The sequence below is a fragment of the Myotis brandtii genome, unplaced genomic scaffold, assembly GCF_000412655.1.
Source record: "Myotis brandtii unplaced genomic scaffold, ASM41265v1 scaffold1102, whole genome shotgun sequence".
NCBI classification, from domain to species: domain Eukaryota; kingdom Metazoa; phylum Chordata; class Mammalia; order Chiroptera; family Vespertilionidae; genus Myotis; species Myotis brandtii.
Genome location: NW_005353757.1, coordinates 531,192 through 551,931, shown reverse-complemented (window position 1 = coordinate 551,931; position 20,740 = coordinate 531,192).

Below are 20,740 nucleotides of genomic sequence, written 5' to 3'. Positions count from 1 at the left end.
CAAGGCCTTTGCACGAATTTCATGCACCGGGCCTCTAGTGTTAAATAGAATTAGAGAAAGTGGTCATCCTTGCCCTATTCCTGGTCTTAGAGAAAAAGTCTTGAGTCTTTCACCATTGAGTACAATGTTTGCTGTTGATTTCTCATTATAGGTTTTATTATTTTAAGCTAATTTTCTTTTATTTCTATTTTGTTGAGTGTCTGTGTCTAGAAAGGGTGTTGGATTTTGTCAAATGCTATTTTTTTGCATCAATCAAGATAATGATTTTTATTTTTATTTTGTTGAAGTGGCATATTATATTGATGATATCTCAAACCATCCTTGCATTCTAGGAATAAATTTGGTCATGGTATAGCGTATCTTTTCAATATGCTGCTGAATTCTGTTCGCTGGTATTTTGTTGATAATTTTTTATATCAATATTTATAAAGAATATTGGTCTATAGTTTTCTTTAAAAATATTTTTATTGATTTCAGAGAGGAAGAGAGAGGGTTAAAGAGAATGAAACATCAATGATGAGAGAGAATCATTGATTGGCTGCCTCCTGCATGCCTCACACTGGGGATCAAGCCTGCAACCCAGGCATGTGCCCTAACCCTAGTGACCTCTTAGTCCATTTGTTGACACTCAACCACTGTTTCCCTGTGTTTTTAAAGGAACATTGGCCAGTCCCATATGAATTTTAAAATGAGCTTGCAAATTTCTTCAAACTAGCCATTGGGGATTTTGATTGGGATTTCATTGGATGCAGATCCCAAAGTCTATGGGTTTATTTGGGAAGAATTAATACTTTAAAAATATTTAGTCTTCCATACCATGAACAAGATATATCTCTCAATTTATTTTAAGTATTCTTTAATTTCTATCAGCAATACTTCCTAGTGGGTAAAGTACAAGTCTTTCACATGTTTTACCAGATTCAGATTTATCTGCAAGTATTTCATATTTTTTATGTTATTGTGATTTTTAAAAATTTAATTTTCTTATTTTCTACTGCTAGTATGTAGGAATACAATTTATTTTTGTATATTGATTTTGTAAACTGAAATCTGGCTAAACTCACTTATTGGTTTTCTCAGTTTTTCTGTAAATTCTGTCAGATATTCTACATAAATGATTATGTCATCTGGAATAAAGAAAATTGTACTTTTCTTTTTCTAATCTGGATGACTTTTATCTTTTTTTTTTCTTGCCTGATTGCTCTGGCTAGAACTTCAAGTATAATGTTGAATGGAAGTAGTGAATGCAAACATTCCTGTCTTGTTTCTGACCTTAGACGACAAGCATTCTGACTTTCACCATCAAGTAGGTCATTCTGAAGTCCTTCCAACGGCTTCCTCCTTCTCATGTCTGGGCTGTTGTTCAGATCACCTACGCTTGACCTCTCCACGTTGCAGAAAAGGAACCCGAATTTTTATCAAAGATGATTCTTTGTAACTAGGTAGTGATTTATGATTACTTTCATAATGAACTTTTTGTTCCCTTAAAGTTGCAAAATTCTAGAATTCAAGCTATCACTTGTCTTTTGATATAAAGAGTATCTTCTAAGTTCGAAGAATGCAGGCGTTTTCAAAGCACAATGTCACATTAAGACAAAATTTCCAAATATAAGATGATCAGAAACACTAACAAAAATATTGCTGCCTAATATAATTCTATTTATTCAATTGGACATGACTTTATTGAGTTGTCTCATGTACAAGATACTGTTCTAGGAGAAGGAATAGACATATTTATTTTCATGGCTCCTAGAGAGGTTAGACATTATCTAGAGTAGTAATACATTTAAACTGGTTCTGCATTTCCTTGAGACTTAAACTCCAACTACTGCCCATGGGAATTGTGTCTGGGGCAGGAAATGAAGCAAGAGCCTTGATAGAGAGCGGAACTTCCTCTAAGACTACCTGCTGTGTTTGGCTCATTAAACTGCCTGGTATATTAGGCCAAGACCGGAGATAGCTATAAAATCATACAATCCCTGGGTTGTTTTACCTTTCAGCATTGTAGTTTGGGGCACATATGCCCACTGCATTGGCAACTTTTGTCACTCACTTCACAGGCATGTTTTATTATAACATGATGCTAAGTGCTTTCAGCATTTTGGTCCAGTTAATCTCATCACTGGATAGACATTTTGTGCCTTTCTAGAAAACATTTTTAACTAGTCCCTAATTAATATATCATAAGGCAAAATCTGGATGTTTTAAGCATTAAAAGGAAAATTTAGTTAAGGGAAGAATAGTGATCGTTAGTTCTAATCTAATTATAGAGTCCAAACATAAGTTGATGACAGATGTCATATACCTTTTTAACACAGTCCCAATATTGATTCTTACTGAAACGAGTTTTTAAAAAGAGAAACTAGAAGTTTTCGTATACTAAATGGAAATAAGTCAACTTAGTAAAATGTAAGTAAGGCCAAGTGTGAATAACAATATTATGGTATTTCATGCAAACAAACTACTCTGTTGTTTAATGCTTCTTATTTTTTTAATTGAGAATTGCTAAAATATCTTAGAATACCCATTTTCTAGCGTAAAATGAAAAAAATTTATGGGTTTTCATGATTCCGTTTAAAGCAAAGGGAAATGTGTTTCAGACATTTTCCTTAAACATTCTCCTCTGGACAGGAAGTGGGCAGTGTCAACTGAAAATGTGTCCATCAGGTGGGAAGAAAACCTGCCAGTGTGACAAAAGATCTATGTCCCCTACTTGATGTGTTTTCTTCTTCTTTGGTATTTCTTTCTTAAAACTAAACCAAAGCTCAGTGACAGTTTAATATCAGAGAGAAAGCAGGTCAAACTACAGCTTACAGTGATTAGAGAGAGAATTGTATGCTGAGAGCTGGCCCTTTAAGCCCTTCTGGCAGATAAGAACTTGAAGAGCTGCCTTTCTTACAGAAATGACAGTCTCATCTTCAGGAGCAAAGGTCAAGCTCTGTTGCTCATTCATTGGGTGCCTTTAGGTAAATCTCATCTGAACTTTTCTAACTTTATAATGGAGATAATACTATTGAAATTTCTGTAACACTAAAATGAGGTAATTTACTGAAAATTTTCTTAAATTTTCTACACATATAAGACAGTGGTATGAAAACCATCTTAATAGGAATGTCTTTATATTCTATTTGGTAACAATACCCATATTTGCAAACATTTCATATAAATTCGGGTCTCTGAAAGCAATACATTATATGAGGAACACAATTTGAGCGTTTTATTTGCATTTCTTTGGATTCTTTTTTTTCATTTTTTTAATTTCAGAAAAAAGATTTTAAATATAATAATGTTACTCTTTGCATTCTTAATTCTCTTTTTTTCATTATGAGTTTCTTTTTTTATTGTTAAAAATACCATTCATTAAATAGATAATTATTGATTACTTATTATGTGTAAGGCACTGTACAGTACTTTTTGGAGCACACAAAAATGCTAAAACACTGTTCCAGTCCTCACTGAGTTTATACTGTTCTCATTGTCTTGGAAATTTACATTTTAGTATCATTAGACTGATTTGTGGATTTCATAGGTATGCTTCCTGAAATCATTCCTTGTGCAAAATTGATCATCACTTGAGTGTCAGCAGAGATTTTCAATGTAACAACTTTCCTCAGATAACATAATGCGTTTCTCAGAAAGGAAGTTCAAAAGGACCATTTCTGTTAGATTGCTGACCTTGACCTCCTGTGGCCAAAAATCCTGTTTCCCTGTGTTTTTAAAGGAAACACGTTTGAGAAAAGCTCCCAATCCCAGATTTGGTGGTTTTCCTTAAAGCCTGTTTGGAGAGACAACAATGGAATTCTGGGAGAGATCTGACATAAGCGGATTCATCTGATCCCTCTCAGGAGAGAAAAGTGTTTGTTTACTTTGCTCAGAGCACTATATTTCTATGCATGTGCTATTATTAGAGTACTTTGAAGTAGAGAAGTCATATGTCATAGACCTTGTGATTAAAAACGTTAAGACTGTTTATCTGCTGTGTATGTCGAGTACATAGAAAAGAAGAAACACCTGTTTCTTGAAAATGTTCTCTGAAGATTAGGCCGCTGAAGTGTGCAGTTTTGATTCTCTATGCAATGTCATATTTGTTTATCTTACATCATAGGATGCTTTTCAAATAGATGATTATAAAAAGGCAAATATGATTGCATTGGGAACCCAGGAGAGTTATATAGAAAAGTTTGTGGTACCTAGAAACTGTGTCGGACTAGAAGTTAATTCGGAATAATGCCTTCCCTGGCTATACATATTGTGAATATCAAATGGATAAGCCGTATGAAATTGCTTTTAGAGCATAGCTATTGAAAAACTAAAACATTTCTTATTTATTGGACTGAAACATCACTTACTTATTTTTAAAGATCTTTAAAAAATGTTAAGCTCTGGTATGGGGAGGGTCTTGGTTGGAGGTGGAGGGATTGAGCAAAATATGAAAAAAAAAAGAGAGAACTCATGGACATGGACTTTTAATTCTTAAAAAAAAGAAAAAATTTTAAACAGAAAAGCATAAAAATTAAAAAAATAATATGCAAGCTCATTGTTTTTATGCCATAACAATATATCCTTGATGGTTTTATACATAAAATTATATTTCATTTTAAGTGGCTGCGTACAATTTCCTTGTGTGAAAGGAAAATATATGTCCTGTATTAATAGATATTTAATTAATTTTGTTAGACTATTAAAAAGTAAAAGCTGCAATGAGCATTGATGTTACATATTCTTTTATTCATTCTCAAATATCCTTTTATGAAGGCAAAGTGTGTGAAACAAGAGGAAAGACTCACACAAGATGATGTGCAGTTAAAGTTGTGTGCTAATTACACTTCACATGAGGCCAGGAGAGGACATCATTTCAAAGTTGTAAAAGACTTCTGCCTCCAGGACAAGAGAGTAGACAACCTTTTCCCTATTCTTCTTGCTAACTAAAAGCATTGAACATTAAATACAAAATAAATAAAAGAAGATGTTAAAAGATGAAGAACAGAAAGTAGACTGACTGGGGACCTTAGGACCTAGGCTTTGTTTTGTCTTATGTATTCCAGACAGAACATTAGAGAAACTGGCAACTTGGAAATACCAATAGACATAGACTAAAAAGCCTCAAGCCTGGCCTGCTTGAGTGATTGAGCATTGACCTATGAACTGGGAGGTCACCATTGGATTCCAGATCAAAGTACATGCCCAGGTTGCCAGCTTGATCACCATTGTGAAGTGTTTGAAAGCCAGCCAATCAATGATTCTCTTTTATCACTGACTAGAGGCCTGGTGCACAAATTCGTGCAAGGGTGGGGTCTGGCCAGCCCGCCCTCATTGGGCCAATCAGACTGGGCCAGCTAAGGGAAGGGGCCATTGGCAGTTGGCCAGACAGCCCTGCCCCTGGTCGAACTCCCAGTCAAGACCCCGGTCGAAGGGACAATTTGCATATTAGCCTTTTATTATATAGGATGTTTCTCTCTCTCTCTCTCTCTATCTCTCTCTCTCTCTCTCCATTTTTATTTAAAGGAAAAGTTTGCACTTTCTGGCAAAAAAATAACAACAACAAGAAAAGGACACCCAGCAAGAAAATTTTAGATAATATCTGCTCTACTCCAGCCAAACACCACAGAAAAAAACTGTGGTCTTATCTTCCCTCCATTGTGCTCAAGCCATAGCCAAGACTTCAATCCTTGCCATGTAGTAACAGGGTGCTCCCACCCCACTCATATAGCTTCAGTGAGGGCTGAGTGGGGAGTGGGGACTTTCACTCCCCCCACTCTGCACTGTCAGTAGAGGCAACATAGAATGACTGAACTTCCACCTTCCCCTTTTGCTAGGGTGGTGTCAGAGGAAGCCAAGCGAGAACCAGGGCTCTCACTACTGCTGGGTAGTAATGAGGTCATCCTCTACAGTGTACATGGGGAGCAGTAATGAAGAGCTCTTCTCCTGGGTCTCAACAAAGGCCAAGTAGAAAACCTGGTATTAATGAGTGGTACCTTCCTTCTTTCACCAGAGTGGTATCAAAGGAGACATGCTAAAACATAAGATTTAAGTAAGACGTGGGCTCTGTAATGTAATACCCCAAATGACCATATTTAACTGAATATCACTCATCATAGCAAACAAACAATCAAGAAACCTCAACTAGAATAAAAGAAGCAATCAATGAAGGAAAAACTGAGGTGATACAAATATTAGAAATATCTAATAGAAATTTCATTTTATTATTTTTAAAAATATTTTTGATTTTATTTTAGAGGGGGAGAGAGAGATAGAAACATCAATGATGAAAGAGAATCAATGTTTGACTGCCTCCTGCATGCCCCACACTGGGTATCAAACCCACAACCCGGGCATGTGCCCTGACCCAGAATCTAACCGGGACCTCCTGGTTCATAGATTGATGCTCAACCACTGAGCATGCTGGCTGGGCTAACAGAAATTTTAAAGCAGCCATCATAAATATGCTTCAATGAGAAGCTATAAACACACTTGAAAAAAAAAATATAGAAGGTCTCAGTAAAGACATAAAAGAAAAATAAGAAAAGAAATAGAAGATACAAAGAAGAAACAACTTGAAGTTTTGGAACTGAGAAATATTGATAACCAAAAAAACAAAATACAAAAAACAAACTTAATGGATGTAATCAACAGCAGAATGGGGAATACATGTAAAGAAATATATGCATTTGAAGACAGAACAATGGAAATTATTTAATCTGAATAACAAAGAAAAATATACTTTAAAAAATGAACAGGGCTTCAGTGATATTTGGGACTATAATAATGATCTAACATTCATGACATCGAAATCCCAAAGCGATAGAGAAACTAGGTGAGGTTGAAAAGTATTTAAAAAAATAGCTGAAAAGTCCCCAAATTTGGCCAAAGACATACACCTATAGATTAGAGGGGCTGAGCAATTCACAAACAGGATAAGCTCAAATATTTCTGTGCCAAGACACATCATAGTCAAACTTCTGAAAACTTAAAAACAAACAAACAAAAAAATTGAAAACAGGCAGAGAGAAATGCTACATTGCCTACTACAGGAGAAAAGCAATCCAAATGATGGTGGATTTCTCATTACAAACAATGGAGGCCAAAAAGAAGTGGCACATTTTCAAGAGCTGAAAGAAAAGAACCCAGAATTCTATAGCCAGTGAACATATCCTTCAGGAATGAAGGGGGAAGACACGGGACAAGCCACTGCGCCCAAGAATGGAGAGAAAGATGACTGCATAGTCACAGCTCCCCAGGAGCACCAGAGCCCCGACTTCAGAGCTGAGCCAGGGACGCCTGGAATGTAATTAGCAAATTGCTGGAGGCTCAGTGTGGACAATTCGGAGAGTTATAAACTTCAGGGAGACCCACAATTTTGTGAGATTTATCTCCAGGAGCTTGGTCAGATTCTCACAATCCAAGAAAAAAAAAACTCCCCTGTGCTTCTGTCAGGGAAAGGGGGAAAGGAACCATTTAGACTAGAGCTACACCGGTTCTGCTTAGCAAGGCCTGCCCTCAGGGGAAACCAGTTAACTAGAACCTAACCTGTTGGGGCATTATCAGAGGCTAACTGACAAGAGCAGGGGTGGGGAACTTTTTTCGCCAAGGGGCTATTTGGATATTTATAACATCATTTGCTCAATATAATTCACTTAATATAAAGTTATGTTGCTATGAGAAAAGCTCCTAGATTTATTGAATTTTGAGTCCCACCTGAGGTTGTCTTGGCAGGGCCAGACCAAATGATTTCTTGGGCCTTATATGGCCCAAGGGTCCGGACATTCCCCACCCTTGGACTAGAGGAAGTGATATACTAAAAGAAATGCTAGAGATAAAAAACACTCTAATAGAAATGAAGAATGCCTTTGATGGGTTTATTAGCAGATTAGATAAGATTAAGGGGAGAATCTACTCTGAGTTAGAAGATACTGTATATCAATAGAACCTTAGAAACCAAAAAGGAAAGAAAACAAAGATTGAGAAACAACCCATACAAGCCTGTCCCATGTGCCTCAGTGGTTGAGCTTTGACCCATGAATCAAGAAGTAACTGGTCCAATTCCTGGTCAGGGCACATGCCCGGGTTTCAGGCTTGATTCCCCAGTAGGGGGCATGCAGGAGGCAGTCAATCCATGTTTCTATCTCTTCCTCTCCATTCCCCTCTATACTGAAAAAATGACAAACTAATAGAGAACATAGTACAGATTACTAAAAATTCAAAAATAAAGATGGTCAGTCATATATGTACAAGGAAGTACATTGCAGTTCAGTGGGGCCTTGACTTACGAGTTTAATTCGTTCCATGACAGAGCTCATAACTCAAATTACTCGTATGTCAAATCATTAAAGTGAACGAGTGAGACACGTGATGCTGGGCTGATGTTGTGGCATGCACTGTGACGTTTGCTGCGTCAACTAGCGGTGGGGTATCTGAAGCTGGCTCGTAACCCGAATTTTAGCTCGCAACTCAAAGCAAAAAATCGGCCGAGAGATGGCTCGTATCTCGAAAAACTCATTAGTTGGGACACTCGTAAGTCAAGGCCCCACTGTATTTCTGGTAATGACATAAAAATCAAAAACAGTTTAATTCTCAATGGGAGTCTGACTGAATTGTGTCCCTGCAGTTATTAAAAGAGAACAAAATAGACATCTGCAGTGACATGAACAGATGGCCTGGATATAAAAGTGAAAAAAAAAAAGAGATGTAAATTACTATGGACAATGTGACTATAATTTGGTGGAAAATTAAAATTAATTAAAAATTAATCATATAGATGATTGATACATAATAGATAAATAGATTAATAATCTAATATAATATGGCAAAGTCAGGAAAAATATGGGCAAAACTTTTAACATTGTTTTTTTCTGAAAAGGATATATGTTTTACAAATTTTATACATCAATACATTTAAAATAAATATACTGTTTTAACATCTCTACATTTGCATTAAATTAAATTATGCTGGAATTAGCTTATTAGCAGTATTTATGCTGAATAATATAAATATATATTTCTATCTAACATCTTATTGCATGCAGATATCTCACCATTTTGGGGCAAGGCAGCTGGATTTGAGAGAAAATGTAAAACATGTCAGTTACGTGTTTATTGTTTATTATTATTTTAAAATATTTTAAAATTGATTTCAGAGAGGAAGGGAGAGGGAGAGAGAGATTGAAACATCAATGATGAGAGAGAATCATTGATTGGCTGCCTCCTGCAGAGCCTGCAACCTGGGCATGTGCCCTTGACCAGAATGGAACCTGAGACCCTTCAGTCTGCAGGCCAACACTCTATCCACTGAGCCAAACCGGCTAGGACTACACGTTTGATTTTAAATTCATACATCATGAAAGTCATGGCAAAATATATATATCGAACACATTGTACTTTTTTTTTCTTCTTAAAATTTATGTAGTCCCAGAGACTTTTTAAAAATAATTCATATAGTTCCCAAAGTGGTAACTTCTATCTTTTTAAGTTTTCTGCATTGTTTAAATTTTTAAAAATCAATAATATTAATTAATTCACTAGTTAATTAATCAATCTACTCATCAATCCATCGCCTATCCATTCATCCACCGACCCATCTATTCACCCATCTATCCATAATTCCATCCATTCATCCTATCATATCCAAGCACATTTAGTAAGTGCCTCTTCTCAGACATTTGTGTTTGCCATGCATATGACAGCTCACATTTAGTTTAGCTTAGCTTGGAACAAGAAGAAGGATGCCCACATGTTTTTTCCTCCTTCTAGTTGACCATTTATTTAAAAACACACCAACAAAACATAGAGAGTCTGGTCCCGGGCTTCTTGGACACACCATCTGGCTTGGCTTCCCTTGGCTCTGGCCTTTGTCTGCCCTGTACATGACAGATTAGTGGGGACATCCTTTATAGTAGGAAATGGAGGTCAATAAAATTTGCACCAGGCTTTCCAATTTTGTATCATCCTAGTCAGGACATCCCAAAATAAAATTTGTTTCAAAAATAGATCTAGGAGAAGAAAAAGTCAGGACTGAAAACAAACGATTAATCCTCTTATGTCATTGATTCTGTGAGAAAACCAGATTTAAAAAAAAAAAAAGAGTTTCTTGTTCAGGTGCAATGATTTTGCTCGTAGAAAAAAAAGCAAGACAAAAATAGTGCAGTCAAAGGGTCTAGTGTGATAAATGATACTACAGACCAAAACAGGAAGTTGTTTAATGGAAGAGGATCATTGACCTCAGAGCCTGAGACATGAATAGATCCTTGGATGCAAAGGTTTTTGCATTTGGGAAGTGCTGTATTGGTGCTTTATTGATCAGAATAGAACTGTATACCATGTACTGTTTTGTGGCTTATCTACCAGGTGAAGAGATAGAGCATCCCCGATATTGAATGACAAAGCATTTCAAGGTTGTTATGCAAGAAAGAGAAAAACATTAGTTTCTATTCTAATATCCATACTTATACACATATTTTTGTGTGTGCATGCACATGTCCATGAAGTTTAGTACTATAGGGATTTTAGTTGATTTTATGTGAAATTGGATAGACATCCTAAATCAATCTAAATTTTTTCTTGCTATAATATTAAAAAAATAATAGTTTCATCATTGAAAAATATATGTACATATTCTGTTTTTACAAACTTTTGGGGAATGTATAGTCAAAGGGTATAGGTTCAAAAGGCAGAAAAAAATTGCTTCTGTATACTCCATAATTATTTCTTCTTATAGTGCTAATCTGGAAAAATGTCAATCTAGAGAAGTTTCCTCTCGAGAATTTGTTTCAATGCCAAGAAAAACTTACCCTTAAAAAAAATTCTCTTCATATAGCAAAGAGAATTGGTTATTTTAAATCCATACTCTGATATATCAGGCAAAATTCAGAAGTCCTGAAGTAGTGGAGGAAACTCCTGGAATGCTCAAATGGAATTCTGTAACCCTTTCAAGGTAGCCAGTAAGTGGTAGAGCTGATTTCACACCAGGTAACACCAACCACCAAATAACGTTCAAATGTGCTCTTTACGTAAGACCCACACGCTTATTTATGAGTCTGTTGACTTGCTGTCCTCTGACCCTCGCTGTCTGTTGTGACCGACTCAGGTGCAGCTCTAACTCACACAGAGAGCAAGGAAATGATTCCAGCATTGGGGACTGAGGGTCCTTGGGAGAGAAGAGGGTTGTTTTGTTTGGTTCTATGGTAGTTGTTTTCCTGGGATAGGCCCTTGTCAACACTTTCAAACACACAGAGGCTGCTTCCTCTCAGTTGGTCCCTGAGAAGGCCCTCCCTTTCCACCCTGTTTCTCTGGGGCTGCGGACAGAGCCTTTGCCGGAGGGTGGGGGGAGGGAACGGGCATCTCTGAGGACCTGCCCTGCCCAAGGAGAGACAGCAGGACAGATGGCAGTGGACACGTAGAGGGCACTTTGTAGGGATGCTGGCCCCGTGCAGGCTTCCTGAGCTGCAGTCCCGTGTCCCTGCCCTGCCAGGGCAGCCCTGGGGAGTCTGATGACTTGGCCTGGGACCAGTGGGCCCGTAGCCAAAGGGCAGTAAATCAAAGTGAAAAAGAGGTGATATTTTCAAAGCAAACAAGGTTTTTGTTTGTTTGTTTTGGAGGGTAAAGAGAAATAAGTTATTGTAATGGCAAAAGGGTAGATATAAAACAACACTGCCATGGAGCAGTTTCAAGATATTTGTTTGGAAAAGCCCTTTCTTTAATGAGTATGCTCTATTCTTATTAAGTAAGATTCACAATCTTTTTCCAAATGGGGATGGGGAGTGTGTAAATTTTGGCTTTACCTTGAAATTTGTAATCCAGTGTTAGTGAGGTTCTTAGCGTTTTAAAATAAACAGAGTACTTTTGTCCATAATCTCCACAGGGGGTTGAAATGTTTTCTGTGTAAAATTTCTGGCTCCAAATCTTTCTCTCTTATCCTGATTCAAGTCCTATTTCTTCTGTCCTTGGTCAGCTTTTTCACCTGGACACTCAAACATGAAAAAGTGTTTATAAATTCTCACCTCCTGCAATTAGCTGAGAATGGCTCTGTGTCTGCAGAGAAAGGCTCTTGGGAAAGTCAGAACCGGGCCTCAGGAAGCAATATTATGGGTGCAGAATGCTGGGGACACATAGGCATTCATTTGCTGAGGTGAGAGCTTTAATCATTTTTACTTATAAGTGTAAAAAGTTTCAGGACTATAAAAATGAAAAAAGATGCCCTAGTTGGTTTGGCTCAGTGGATAGAGTGTTGGCCTGTGCATCAAATGGTCCTGGGTTCCATTCCAGTCAAGGGCATGTACCTCGGTTGCAGGTTTCTCCCTGGCCAGGGCTCTGGTCAGGGCTTGTGTAGGAGGCAACCAATCCATGTGTTTCTCTCACATCAATATTTCTATCTTTCCCTCTCTCTTCCACTCTCTCTAAAAATCAATGGAAAAATATCTTCCTCAGGTGAGAATGAAAAAGAAAAGAAAAAGAATAACATCATGAGCATCCACTTACCACACTAATCTATAATAATAAAAGCATAATATGCTAATTAGACCTTCTGGACGACCTTCTGGACAAAATCGGGGCTGTGAGGGAAGCCTGGGTCCTGGGTGCCAGAGGGAAGCCCAGGACCAGGTGCCAGAGGGAAGCTGGTGTGGGCAGCTGGGGGAAGGAAGGTCTACTCTTGCACGAATTTTGTGCATTGGGCCTCTAGTTAAGAAATAAGACATTATACTTTATAAGGGGAAAGTACCAAGTCACTAAAGCATAAACTGAAAAATGTATGACAGTGGGAAGGATGCTAGCTTTATTGTTCCTTTAAACTTTATCAGCAACATTTATTGAGCTCTTGTTTGTGCTGGGCACTGAGACTGGAGATGAAAGATACCCTTGCTGACTCTGATATGACGGAAGACTCACAAGAAAAGAAGAAACACAACAGCATAATACTCTCTGAAGTGCTATGGCAGATAGAAGCTCTGGAAACTGAGACCACAAAGGAAAATTAAGAGTGGAAGGTGGGGATGGGAGTGGGTGGTCAGTAAAGGCTTCTCAGGGAAAGTGATCCTTGAGCTGCTCTGGAGGGAGAGGGCGGAGGGGCTCACCCAGGAGAGGAAGGGTGGGTCGGACAAGGGAAGCAGCATTTGCAGAGACTCCGAGGTGGGCCAAGCACTTGCACACAGGGCAGCTGCTGAAGCTTTCCTTGGCTGGAGTAGGCTGTGCTAAGAGCTGGGACTTTCAGGAGGGGTTCAAGTGATCATATCTGCTTGTTAGAATAGGCACTCTGCTCAGAGACTAAGGTGGCCTGGATGTGCTGAGGAGGGCTTCAGCGGCTCTGTGAAATTGTATGCAATATGGGGTGTGTGTGTGTGTGTGTGTGTGTGTGTGTGTGTGTGTGTGTGTTCCCCTGGGAAGGACCAGCTCTTTCCTTCCATCCTAAACTGTTGCATAACTCTCAGAAGGGGTGAAGATCTCTACTAAGACAGAAGGGGGCTGTCAGATGGGAAGGTTATTGCAATAACTGAGATGATAATCAATGAAGCCCTGGACTGAGAAAGTTTCCCTAGGGATGGAAGGCAAGGACAATTTCAGGAATGATAGAGAGATGGTGTTGACAGGATCTGTTATCTGATAGATTTGCAGGGGGAAGAGGAGGGAGCAGTCCAGGCTTCTCAAACTGTAATGTTCCCTGGGTGATCTGGGGATGCTGCTAATATGTAGATTCTGACTTGTAGGTCTGGGAGGAGCCAGAGCTCTCACATCAAAGTTTCCCGGTGATGGTGACGTGATACTGTGCTCAGGGATTATGTTTTGAGTAGCAAGGGAGGAACTAACATACTCTAGGTCCAGGATTTTCAACCTCCTTTAAAATTTTTTTTCTTTTATTAATTTTAGAGAGGAAGGGAGAGGGAGAGAGAGATAGAAACATCGATGATGAGAGAGAATCACAGATCAGCTGCCTCCTGCAAGCCCCTCACTGGGGATCTAGCCCGAAACTGAACCCATGACCTCCTGGTTCATAGGTTGACAATCAACCACTGAGCCATGCTGGCTGGGCTCAACCTCAGTTTTTGGCATTTTGGACCACGTAACTTTCTATTATGGGGTGGGTGGGAGACATCCTGTGTATTGTAGGACATATAGCAGCATCCTCAGATGGCAATATCAACCCAGTGGAACAGCCAAAAATGTCTCCAGACAGTACCAAATTGGGGGGAGGGGGACATGCAGGTGGTGGTGGGGGCACTGCTCTCCAGTGGTTCATAGCCCTGCTAAATATTAAAATCATCTGGGCAGCTTTAGGAATTATCAATACCTGGCCTTGCCCAGACTGATTATATTCTAATCCCTGGTGGGGGCGGAGGACGATGACCCCGGCAGCTTTAGGAAAGGTCTGCTGGTTTGAGGCTGCAGCACCTGGCCTGGTGGCAGAGCTGTGCCTTGATCAGGAAACTGCCCGAGAGCAATCTGGGTGGGGAGTCAGAGGTAGGGGTAAAGATAAGACTCCAGATTTAAATGTTCAGGAACTTGATATGCCTGGAGGTCATTTAGATGGAGATGCTCACTTCCGATTTTCTTGGTCACTGACAAGCTGTGTGTCCTTGGGCCAGTTAAATATATTTCCAGTTTTTTATTTTCCTTATCTGTCAACCATGACAATATCTATCTGAAGAGTTGATGAAAATGTAAACTTTATTAATGAATATGGAAGAAAGTAAAACCCATCTCATAATATTATACACACACACACACAGCTGAAGGTAGACCTTTAGAATTTCATTTGAAAAACCATATTTGGAAAGTTTGGGGAAAATGGGACAATATTTTATAATATCAGGGCATGGAGTCATTTTTGAGAGAAAACAAACACAAAAAGCACAAATTGTAATTGATAAATTCAAGTAAATTAAAATTTTAGCATAGCAAAAGGCACCATCAGCAAATTTAAAAAACAAACTGAAAAATATATTTGCATTGCGTAAATTGACAAAGTTTTAGTACAAAACATACGCAATAAACTCCTAAAAATCAAGAAGAGAAAGACAAACAACCCAAGAGGAAACATGCAGAAGATGTAAATAGGCAAGTCACAGAAAGGGAGTTGGAATGGTCAATAAACATAATACAGTGGTGGGCAAAAGATTTACAGTTGTTCATATGGAAAAAGACATGCCGATTATGATTATTACAATAGCTTTATTAACTCAAAAGAATGTCACAATGCAACTGTAAACCTGCTTTTGCCAACTCAGTATAAGATGCTCAACCTCCTCAGTTATCAGGCAAATGAAAGTTAGTTGGGACTGCAGTGTACACTATTTCTCACCCACCTGATAGGCAAAAGTTCACTGAAATTGTAAGGCGAGAGAAACTCCTGCTGCTGCTGCGGATATAAACTTGCACACTACTCTCTGAGCAATTTTATAATATTTAATAAAATTAAAATGCCCAATAAACTATAGCACCATAATTCCATTCTTAGCTGAGATATACAAAGATGCATCATTGCAGCAAAGGTATTGTGCAAAGATGATCATTACAGCACTCTTTCCAAAAGTGAAAAATTGGAAATGTCCAAAAGAGCCATCAATAGGAGAATGCATAAAAAAATGGGCTCCTTTTTATATAATGAAATATTGGGCACTTTTATGAAAATAAACAAACTAGAGCTCTAAGTATTAACATAGATAAATATCAAAGGTGATGCTGGGCAAAATGCTAAGTTACAGAAATATGCAGTGTTTAGTTAAATTGTTTATTTAAATAAGTTATTTAAAGTGTTAAAAATAGAAAACAGTACTATATTTTAGTTACATTATATACATTATTAAAAAATAAACAAATGCATGCATGGGAATATTAAAAACCAAATTCAGAAGGGAGGGAGAGAAATGAGATGGGGGAAGGTCATAGGGTGGAGAAGTTGAATAATTGTGTCAACAGCTAGGGAGCGACAGAACCTGGATTCCACTCCAGTAAAAGTATAGAAAAAAAAGTATATTTTTTTATACTTTTACTTCTAACCTATCTATACTTTGCTGTTTTCTACTTGTTCTATTGATTTTTTTTTGTTTATTTCTCTCTGGCTTTATTTGAGCATATTTTTTATTATCCCATTTTATCTTTTTTTCATTTAAGTAACTTATGCCTCAAAATTTTATTTCGTTGTGACCTTAGGGTTTATAATATACATTTAAAAATAATTTAAGTTTGTCTTTAAAAAATGGTAATATTATCCAATGCGATATAAGGAACTTATATAACAGTATATCCTCAATTCCTGGTTATTATACCCTTTGTGCTATTGTTGTCATATATTTTACCTTTATGCAAGTCTTCAGTACAGAATGCGTTATTATAATTACTCAAACATTAAGTTTCCTTTTAGAGCAATTACAATAAAAACTTTTATTTTAATTCACATTTTCTATTATTTCTAATTCTATTCATTTCTTTTTGTAGATCTGAGTTTCTGACCTATATTATATTCCTTGTGGCTGAAGAGCTTCTTTAAACATTTCTTACAGAGTTGGATGCTGGCAATGGTTTGGACTATTGCCAACCCCCATCTCCCCTTTCTGCAGCCCCCAGGGTTTCAAATTCATTCTGCTTTTACACTTGGCCTTTAGCAATTTGTTAAATATTTATAGCTGAATTTTCTTATTGGCTTATATGGGCTGTGATGACATCTGCCCTAGATAAGGAAAAGCTTGAGTTCCGCTTCTTCTTGCCAGCACCTGTCTCTTTGAAGATTTCTTGTTAGATGTTTGATCTTCTGACCTTAGTTCTCTAAGAGGTTCGAGAAAAGTCATTGATTTGCAGTTTGTCCATCATTTTTCTTGTTGTAAGGGTGGCTTTCTAGCTCTCTACATCTCCTTACTGAATCTGGAAATTCAAATAATCTGTTTTTTAAATTCCTACATTTCTTCCCCTCCCCCACCCCCAATATTCCTGATCTTTTAAAGTGCTGCTTTTCATGATTGTTTATATTCCTTCTTTCATCTACAATAAGCTTAAATGTATCTTTTTACTAGTGTCTTTCAGATTTTTCTATTTCCTCTCATTCTTGAGTGCTAATTCTTCCTGTATTGATTCTGCCCATCTTTCATGCTGGCCCTCATGTAGTTTAGATGGTGCTTGCATATAGAGTTTTAATTATTTTTAATTTAATATATACTAGTATATACTGATTTCAGAGAGGAAGGGAGAGGGAGAGAGAGATAGAAACATCAGTGATGAGAGAGAATCATTGATTGGTTGCTTCCTGCACACACCCCACTGGGGATCCAGCCCACAACCCGGGCATGTGCCCTGGCTGGGAATTGAACTGTGACCTCCTGATTCATAGGTCGATGCTCAACCCCTGAGGCACACTGTCAGGGCACATGTAGAGTTTTGATTATGTCACTTTGAATTTTGATTTATGGTTGGCTGGGCTGTCCTTTCTATATGCCCAGGGTTGTGCAAGTATTCCTAAGAATCAGGGTCTCAACTATCCTGGCCAGTCTTTGTGTTTAATTCCCAAGTTGTGCTTCCTGTTCACTGTAGGTGATATTCTAGTAAATTCACATCTGCACATGATATAGTCTGAGGGTGTGCATTCTTGCAGGTTATTTATTTGTTTATTTTTTAATGCAAGGCACCTATAGACTGAAAGTTTCCTTGATTCTTTCTAGGACCAGTGAACAGAATTTTCTTGCATGCTTTTCAGCTCTTCAACACGTTTGCGCATTGAGCAGGTGACTCAGTCCAATTCCCTTCTCTCTTCTCTGCTGCTCCTCTGGGCATTAAAATTCCAGCGTTTGGGCCAAATCTGAAATCCCTGTTGAATCCCTCTGTTTGGAGTCTTCTCTTAATTTCTGAAGCCTAGGGATTTCCATCACCCATTGTTAACAAAATGTGATACTATATACTACAATTCAATCATGATTATTTAAACTTACATTGAAGACTCATGCCTGTTCTCGCGTTTGAAAGGCCTCATTTGGTCGCGGCTGGCTGGAGGAAGGAAACAGATATCTGAGTAGCTAGTAAGGCATCATCACCTGACATCTGCAGGATGTAGGGCCCAGCTGTGGACCAAGCAGGCCAGAGTGACCAGGGCGTCATGCTAGCCTCAGCCTTTTAAGATTATGAGGTAGCTGCTTGGCCAGCAAAATTGAGCATTCCCTCCCTTGTCATAGATGCCCACCATTAAATCCAGGACTCCTTAAAGATAATTTCAAAATCATGAGCGGAAGAAAAGGGAATATTTATATTTCAAATCTACAACTATGGATGAAAGAAGGTATTTTTAAAATGTTCTCTTTATGTGGCTCATGAAACATGTATTTTTTTCTGGGCCATTAATCAAATAGGTGTGGTGTTACATTCATTGAATTCACAGTGATGAACAGAAAGAAAGGGCCAGTCTGACTTTAATTTGAGACATGACGAGAAAAAAGGATTTGCTGTGCAGATCAAGAGAGTGATGCACATACTCTCTAGGCTCTCACATGCTCTTATGACCTACTTCTCCGTAAGTGCCTCCTCCTTTTGGTTTGCCATCCAGATGCACCGATGCTTGTGCACCACAAGATGGAGCCTTCAAAGCAGTTTATTTCCCAGTGTTTTCAGTCCGTTTCCTTCCCCTTTGGAAAGTGAAGGTCCGGGTTTGTGAGTGTTTGGGACAGGAAACAGAGTATGCAGGCCTTGCGGGGAGCTAGAGCATTGTTCTCATTGTTATACTGAAAGCCAATCTGTCATTGGCTCTATCCTGATTAACCTTGTATGAGTATTTCCATGAAGACACACAAGGCATGCTTAGCAGGTGTGTGGATGACACAAAGCCAGGGAGGATAATTGGTGCATTTGGATGATATTATAAAAATTGTAAAATGTGCAATGGACTGCAATCTACAAGATGAACGTGAACAGGGATAAATGTACAAGTTTACCTTTGACCGAGTAGTCAAAAGACCATTGGTCAATGAAAGAGGAGATCTGAATATGTGTCCCAGATAATACTAACATGACCAGGATGACTGTGATGATTACAGCCCTGCCATCTAACACAGGGCTACTCAAGGTGTGGTCTGTGGACCACCAGTTGCTTGTTGATGACTGTGCTCCTGCCAGGGTGATCAACGAACTTCATCACAAAGCACATTGTTTAGTAAAGACAAACAATCAAAACTTTCCTGGTGAAGGAAGCAGGCCATCAACCTACCAACCAGCATGAACACTTCTTGAAGGCCCCCCTCCCCCTTTGGAGCGGCATTGAATTTTAAAGGTTCCTTGGTGTCAGTACTAAGTACTTAATGTTAATTTGCTAAGTACTTTAAATGCATCATCACATTTGTATAGAGCAGTGGTTCTCAACCTTCTGGCCCTTTAAATACAGTTCCTCATGTTGTGACCCAACCATAAAATTATTTTTGTTGCTACTTCATAACTGTAATGTTGCTACTGTTATGAATCGTAATGTAAATATCTGATATGCAGGATGGTCTTAGGCGACCCCTGTGAAAGGGTCGTTCGACAGTCAAAGGGGTCGCGACCCACAGGTTGAGAACCGCTGGTATAGAGGCATAGTGTAGTTAGGGCCAGTGTAGTTAGTGGAATGTAAGTAAAGACACTTGGACCGAACTGCCTCCATTTCCTCCTGTGATGGATGATAACAATACCGTGTAACATAAAGGGCTGTAATGCAGGTAAAGTTCATGTCCTGATTCCTGGCACATGGTCTGAGCTTAGGACCTGGAAGTGAGTGTTAGTGTGTGTCTCCTTAACACCTCTTTGAGGAAAACACTGTTGTCATCCCTTTGTCTGTAGATGAGGAGCTGAGCTAAGTTGCAGCCATTCTTAATAGGATCCTGTGCTCATGCAATTTCTAAGTGCTAGGGGCCAGACTTAAAACCAAGGATTTTCTGACTCTAAATTGCAAACAAATGCTTATCCATGATAGCACACGGCTAGTTCCTGGTTGGACTAGACCAGTGATTTTAATTTTTTTGACTGAAGCTCTATGGTGATCATAACCTGGTAGATACACACACACAGGCACAACCTGAAACAAAAGCTCGATGAAATAATACGTACCCTTCATAAATGCAGTGCCCTCTGATATTTTCTATTCTATTTCATTTTAAAAGAAAAAGCTGGTGGTGTCCTAATGAATTGATTTCATGGCCCACGAATGAGCTGTAACCCACAACTTGAAGACACTGTACCAGCAATTTCTATGGACTCTTTAGTTCTAATGTTCTCTGATTCTCCTAAAAAAAAACCAACACAAACAAGAGCCTTCAAACCCAATTTTCTTCGTTCAGAACCTGAACCATGTTCAGAGAAAGATCATCCAGGTGGGGAAGGTTCTGAAATTATTTGAGGAGCCAAGCATGTTTAATCTGATTCTGAAGGAGAAGAGTTTCTGAACTGATTTTACAAATTAAGCATAGCATGACCGCTAGTCTCTAAGGTGGGAGCATTATTCTTCAGGACCGAATGTCTTGTTTGATGCATTATCTTACAGAAAGCTCAATTCTATTAGGTTTTCAGGTTTTGGTGTGTGAGGGAGTACCTTGCAGAATGATTGTTCCTCCACTTCCCTCATGTGAAAGGCCGGCAGGAAACCGCCCCTCCCAGGGAAAGCAGAGGAGCTCTCAGGCTCGGTGTTGGCAAGACTTTTGCAGGGCTTCAAAGTGATTTCGAAGGGGGGTGCGAATCGCCAGCCCGGGCTGTGCCTTGGAACACAGACGTTCGTCTGCCTAGAGACGGCCCGGCCTTGTGGGAAAGCCCC